The sequence below is a fragment of the Macaca thibetana genome, chromosome 5 (assembly GCF_024542745.1).
Source record: "Macaca thibetana thibetana isolate TM-01 chromosome 5, ASM2454274v1, whole genome shotgun sequence".
Classification (NCBI taxonomy): Eukaryota; Metazoa; Chordata; class Mammalia; order Primates; family Cercopithecidae; genus Macaca; species Macaca thibetana.
In genome coordinates, this window is record NC_065582.1 from 122,167,917 (window position 1) to 122,175,048 (window position 7,132).

The window sequence follows — 7,132 nt, forward strand, 5'->3', positions numbered from 1 at the left end:
TCCAGGAACTTATTCATTTCTGCTCGATTTACTAATTGTGCTCTTAGAGGTGTTTATAATTGTCTCTGAGGATCTTTGCAATTTTGTGCGCTTAGTTGTAAAGTCACCTTTGTCATTTCCGTTTGTTCTTAGTTGAATCTTGTCCTTTATTTTTTCTTTATTAATCTAGCTGGCAGTTTACTGATCTCATTTGTACTTCAAAAAACTAACTTTTGATTTCATTGATTTCTTGTATGGTTTTTGCTTCCAAGTTTCATTTACTTCTTCCTGGAGATCTACCTACATGTGGAGTAGACAGGGCCTCACTGTGCCACGACCTATGCACAGGAATGGTGGGGTGGTTTAGGCTGTTGATCCAGGCAAGACTATGTTCTCAGTACCTGGAGATCTGCCTGAGTGTGGAGAGGAAATGAACCCACTACACCCCCGTCTATGTCCATAAAGGGTGTGGTGGCTCAGACTAATGTTCCAGGCAAGGAGTGGCTCTAAATGCCTGAATTTCTGCCTGGAGGTAGAGCAGAGAGGGCCCTACACACCACAATCTTGGGGTAGCAGGAGAAGGCACCTAGTAATGACGCATGCAGACTGGTTCTAGGTCAGCAGTCTTGCACTTGCAGCATGTCTCATCACAAAAGAGAAATAACAGCTCTAGCAGCTCTCCTCTGCACCACGATTGTGAGGTGGCAAAAGCACAATTCTGGTGCCTAGTGTTCCAGTGCTTTCCATAATTCTGGCTATGAAGGTTCTTAACCCACTCCAGAGCAGGCACTTTAAACTCTGGCCTGAGACTCAAAAGCCTGCACAGCCATGTTCTCAAGTCACCAAAGAATGGCTGACTTTGTATTAAAGTCCTCTATGTAAAGCACCTGTATTAAAAGTGGCATCCTGCCGTCAGTCCTGGGTCTGTGAAAATCTCTGCAGATTTTCCCTTCATAGTGTCTCATAACCTCTCCCAAAGTTAGTTTCAAGGCTTGGAAGAAACAAAATCCTCTCCTTTGGGCTAGGTTGCTCAGATCCTCAGTAGAAAGATGAGTCAGAGAGGGAGGCCCTCTGCATCTCTCACATACTGGGGCTTCACCCACTTTGGTCAGCTAAATGTTATCATGGGGTATGTTTGCACTTGTTCTCCTCTGTAGGACCTGAGGTGTCCTTTGTGATTCCAGTACAATCTCACTTTCCTCCTTGAATTAAAACTCAGAGACACCATCTTTATGAACTATCTTACTATCTTCAAGTGTCAGAAGCATGTCAAAAGTCTCTACTATGCATCCTGAAATAAAAAGAAAAAGAAAAAAACACAACTTGCTTTATTTTCTCTTTTTATTTTGTGTTTGTTTGTTTTGTTTGTTATTATTTAAGTTCTGGGATACATTTGCAGAACATGCAGGTTTGTTACATAAGTACCATGGTGGTTTGCTGCACGCATCAACCCATCATCTACATTAGGCATTTCTCCTAATGCTATTCCTCCCCTTAGCCCCCACCCCACAACAGGCCCCGATGTGTGATGTTCCCCCTGCTGTGTCCGTGTGTTCTCAATGTTCAACTCCCACTTATGAGTGAGAACATGCAGTGCTTGGTTTTCTGTTCCTCTGTTAGTTTGCTGAGAATGATGGTTTCCAGCTTCATCCATGTCCCTGCAATGGACATGAACTCATCCTTTTTCATGGCTGCATAGTATTCCATGGTGTATATCTGTCACATTTTCTTTATCCAGTCTATCATTGATGGGCATATGGGTTGGTTCCAAGTCTTTGCTATTGTGAATGGTGCTGTAGTAAACATACATGTGCACATGTCTATATAGTAGAATGATTGATAATCCTTTGGGTATATGCCCAGTAATGGGATTGCTGGGTCAGATGGGACTGTTGATCCTTGAGGAATTGCCACACTGTTTTCCACAATGGTCAAACTAACTTATTAATTACTAATTTATCTTTGTGGTGTTCTCTGTATTTCCTGAATTTGAATGTTGGCCTGCCTTGCTAGGTTAGGGAAGTTCTCCTGGATAATATCCTGAAGAGTGTTTTCTAACTTGGTTCCATTCTCCCTGTCACTTTCTGGCACACCAATCAAAGGTATATTTGGTCTTTTCACATAGTCTCAAATTTCTTGGAGGCTTTGTTCATTTCTTTTCACTCTTTTTTCTCTGATCTTGTCTTCTCACTTTATTTCATTAATTCAATCTTCAATCACTAATATCCTTTCTTCCACTTGATCAAATTGGCTATTGAAGCTTGTGCAAGTGTCACAAAGTTCTTGTGCCATGGTTTTCAGCTCCATCTGGTAATTTAAGGTCTCCTCTACACTGTTTATTCTAGTTAGCCATTTGTCTAATCTTTTTTTCAAGGTTTTTAGCTTCCTTGCAATGAGTTAGAACATGAACCTTTTGCTTCGAGAAGTTTGTTATTACCAACCTTCTGAAGACTACTTGTCAACTCGTCAAGCTCATTCTCCATCCAGTTTTGTTCCCTTGCTGGCAAGGAGCTACGATTCATTTGGAGGAGAAGAGGTGCTCTGTTTTTTGGAATTTTCAGCTTTTCTGCTCTGGTTTCTCCCCATCTTTGTGGTTTTATCTACCTTTAGTCTTTGATGTTAATGACCTACAGATGGGGTTTTGGTGTGGATGTACTTTTTGTTGATGTTGATGGTATTCCTTTCTGTTTGTTAGTTTTCCTTCTAACAGACCTCTCAGCTGCAGGTCTGTTGGAGTTTGCTGGAGGTCATTCCAGACACTGTTTCCCTGGGTATCACCAGCGGAGGCTGCAGAACAGCAAATATTGCTGCCTGATCCTTCCTCTAGAAGCATCGTCCAAGAGGGGCACCCACCTGTTTGAGGTGTCTGTCTGCCCCTATTGGGAGGTGTTACCCAGTCAGGCTACGCAGGAGTCAGGGACCTGCTTGAGGAGGCAGTCTGTCCATTCTCAGAGCTCGAACACAGTGCTCAAAGAACCGCTGCTCTCTTCAGATCTGTCACACAGGGAAGTTTAAGTCTGCAGAAGCTGTCTGCTACCTTTTGTTCTAATATGCCCTGTCCCCTGAGGTGGAATCTATAGAGGCAGTAGGCCTTGCTGAGCTAAGGTGGGCTCCACCCAGTTCATGCTTCTTGGCCTCTTTGTTTATACTGTAAGCTACTTAAGCCTGAGTTACTCAAGCCTCAGCAATGGCAGACACCCCTCCTCCAGCCAGGCTGCAGCCTCGCAGGTAGAACTCAGACTGCTGCACTAGCAGTGAGCAAGGCTCCGTGGGTGTGGGACCCACCGAGCCAGGCACATGAGGGTATCTCCTGGTCTGCTGTTTGCTAAGACTATGGGAAAGCACAGTATTTGTTCAGGAGTGTATCATTTCTCCAGGTACGGTATGTCACGGCTTCCCTTGGCTAGGAAGGGGAAATCCCCTGACCCCTTATGCTTCCTGGGTGAGGCAATGCCACGTGCTGCTTCGGTTCATCCTCCATGGGCTGCACCCACTGTCCAACCAGTCCCAGTGAGATGACCCAGGTACCTCAGTTCGAAATGTAGAAATTACCAGTCTTCTGCATCCATCTCCCTGGGAGCTGCAGACTGGAGCTGTTCTTATTTGGCCATCTTGGAAGCCAGCCCACCACCAAAGTAATCTTCCCAAAGATTACCAAATTCACGTGACATAAAGGCATCTGAGTTAGCCTCTATTAGTCTGATAAGCACTGACTTTTCTTTAAGCCAATAGATTAGAGATCTTTCAAATAACTTGGTAGTGAAATACCACTTCCATGTGACACATACAATTATATAAATATAACAGACATAAAAAGGCAGGTCCAGAAGATTTTTCATTTGGCTGTTTTGAAAAAACTTGCTCCCTTACTTTAGAACCTTAATAAACGTTACAGGAGCCAACAAAAGGTGAAGGAGAGAATTACAATCTCTGGCCTTTTCAAAAGAGGAACACACCAAACTTCAGAGATATCAATCTGAATAATTAGAAAAAGAAACGTTTCTTGAACAAGCAGTCATATTATTTTAGATGAAAAAAATCACAATATAAGATTCTTTCTCATATAAAATTAAATTTCTATTATCCTTTTTGTTTACCAATGGTACCTTTTTATATCTATAACTTTCCTTACATTTTTCTTATTTTCTGTTTCCTTTTACTTCATTTTATATACCTCTAAATAATCTTTGAATTAGATGGAAAACATTTACCTTTTAATTAAAAAAATACTTTTTAACATGTTTCTCTGTATTTTTTAAATTGGAAACTACTCAGACATTTAATTAATATCTATTATTTAATATAACCTCAGATTATAAATTATATGACAAGTTTAGTATAGTGGATTGAAGCATCCTGGTAGTGGGTGCGTCTCCACAGTGTTTCATCCCTGAGTCATTTCCGCCCTCTTACATGCCTTGGTTTCTCCCTTCAGAGGTCTGGCACCTCCAAGAAGGCTCAAAAGATAGAGTAACCAGCTCCCACATGCATTTACTTAATAACTACTTTTGTTGGGGGTTCCCTGTAGGGCTGCTGTACATCGCAGGGGGTCAAGCCCCCAGACATTTTCACCTGGCTTCTGGTTACCCAGCAGCACCGTTTGCCTGGGAGAGGCAAAATGTCCTTTCTCTTCAGAGTGAGAAAACTTAGTCTCTCATTTATCTACGGAAACAACAATTCAGTTCTTCATACAAATGTGCAGACAAACCAATTGTGCTTAATTTAGGGAGAAAAAGCAATGGAGAAGTCCCTTTAGAATATGCCTCTCAGAACTAGAAACCAAACAGGTTGCCCAAAAAGGGGTCATTCTCCTTGTCTTTAGAAATAGGCAATGGAAAAGATCCGTTTTAATGCACCTCTCAAATAGAATTAGGATCCTAAACAACTTCCTAGGAGGAAAAAAAAAAAAAGCAGCTCAGAATAAATCAAGAACCCACAACCAAAGGGACGTTCAGGGCTCAGGAGGACTTGCCAGTTTCACTAGAGGAGAAGCTCAGAGTCAGGGAGGCTTTCCACAGGCCCCTACTTGTACCCTGGCTCTAAGTTTGGGAAGCTTATTCAGAGTCCTGAGTCTTCTCTGAGGCCCCACATGTTCAGGCAACAAATTATTGTTCACAAAAAGAATCAAACTCTGTAAAATATTTGAAGAGATTTATTCTGAGTCAAAAGTGAGTGACCAATGGCCTTTGGCACAGACCATACGAGACCCTGAGAACATGTCCCCAAAAATGTCTAGGGTACAGCTTAGTTTTATACCTTTTAGGGAGACATGAGGCATCAATCAAATACATGTAAGATATATTATACACTGGATTTATACAGACAGGTAGACACTTCTATTTGTCCACTAAGTTTTTTTGTTTGTTTGTTTGTTTGTTTTTTCTTACGAGGATTTCTAGATTTTTATTTTCTGGCTCTCATTTCCCCACCATCCCCCCTTTTTAAACTAAGACTAGAAAATATTAATCAGCCTTCCTGCCCTTCCCCAAGGTTCTCAGCATCCCCCACCAGCTGGCTTAAGGGACATGGATTTTATTTCTGCACAAAGAGGGACGTGGGGGGAAGGAGATGTATAGCTAAGACCACAGAAAGCTTGTTAGCCAGGGAATAACTCCCCTCTCCCTTTCAGGGGTCAGGCCTAGATTAATCACTTGGCCTTTAATACTAATCACCTGACGGTTGTTATATGTTCTGCGTCTAGTTTTAAAATAATGAAAACTGAGGCTTGTGCTGAACATATGCACACATTTTGAAGACAGACCTGAAATGTGACTTTGGATAAGTTTATTAACCTCAGTTTTATAAATCTGTACACACACACATTCACATAAAGTGCCTAGCCCATCACAGCAGAGCTCTCCATAGCTCAGCGGTTGTACCAATAAGACATTAGGGATTCTTCAGAAGCCAGCCATCAGACCTCTCATTGTGTTTTGAGATCATTATTATCAATTTGGATTTAAAAAACAAGGGCCCTGTAAAGCCCTTTAAGTCTTCCTCATCTCAGGTTTTAGGGATGCTAACTGATAAAAATTAGGGGTTCACAAGGTCACACTGCCCCTAGAAGCAGGCACTGGAAAGAAACAGGCAGCTCTTCTTTATCCCAAGCAGAACCTCTGTCAACTTGCCCATTGATGGGTTCCATTCACCTGGGCTTGGAATCCCAAAGGGGAAGAACCACCTTTACTGGAGAAACAGTCCAAAGCCTGGGGTTGGAGTTGGTGGAGCAACTCTTCACTGTGCTTGCACCTGGGCTGGGGCAGGATCCTGAACCTCTCGGGGGCATAGCCCGCGGAAAGTGGTCGGCTTGTTGGTGAAGGGGTGCCACTGGCCTTGGATGCTAGGATTGTCGGTGTGGAAGGGCTTGCGGATGCGGATCACGTCCAAACCCGACTGGTTGGCCAGCTTCTGCACCAGCGTCGAGATCTCCTCGACCGACTTGCAGTGGATGCTCTCCTCGCGCATACCCCGTTAAGGTATTCGGTCACTACTCTGGGCACGCAGCACGGATGCGAATTCACATATATTACGACCCCTGGGTTCCGTCGGGCGAAGTCGATCACCTCCCGCTCCCGGAACTCCCTGGCGCCGCGAGACTAGGCGCCCTCGCGGCTGACGCTGAAGCTCAGACGCTGCAGCTGCTGCACGTAGCGACCCAGTCAGTTGTGCAGAACACTGGCCAAGAAGCGGCTAGGAGTCCCGCGCGCAGTCATAGCTACAGCTTGGAGGCCGCGGGGCCTAAGCGGCGAGGAGGGGAGCGGGACTTGTCCACTAAGTTCTAAGGGATGTTTCAAAAAACAACCTACGTATGAGATCAGAATTTATAATATTGTTTTTGTACAAAAGGATAGAAGTGAGAAAACTCTTATATTCAATCTTTAATTATAAAATTAAGATACTCACTATTCTCTCATTTTTCATTTTTCCAAGAGAGCTAATGTATCTGAAGAAATATGTCACCTCCATTCACAGGAAAACTTAATAATCAAACACGTATTGAATTCTTAATCTTGTCTTTATTTTCATAGAAATATCATGGGTATAAAAGAAAATTCCTTTCAAGGATTCTCTTGATAATGTTGTTCAGTCCAAATAAGTATTCTTTTCTGATTATTTAATCTCCTGGTATAATCTGTGATAATTTTTGAAATAT

The 7,132-nt window shown here is 42.8% G+C and overlaps 1 pseudogene across 1 annotated transcript; it reads right to left on the reverse strand.

Moving 5' to 3' along the window:
• Positions 1-5,741: 5,741 nt before the first annotated feature.
• Positions 5,742-6,692, reverse strand: LOC126955156 (39S ribosomal protein L43, mitochondrial-like; annotated as a pseudogene). Its single transcript, XR_007725815.1, has one exon. The product of XR_007725815.1 is annotated as a 39S ribosomal protein L43, mitochondrial-like (transcript).
• Between the last annotated feature and the right edge of the window lie 440 nt (positions 6,693-7,132).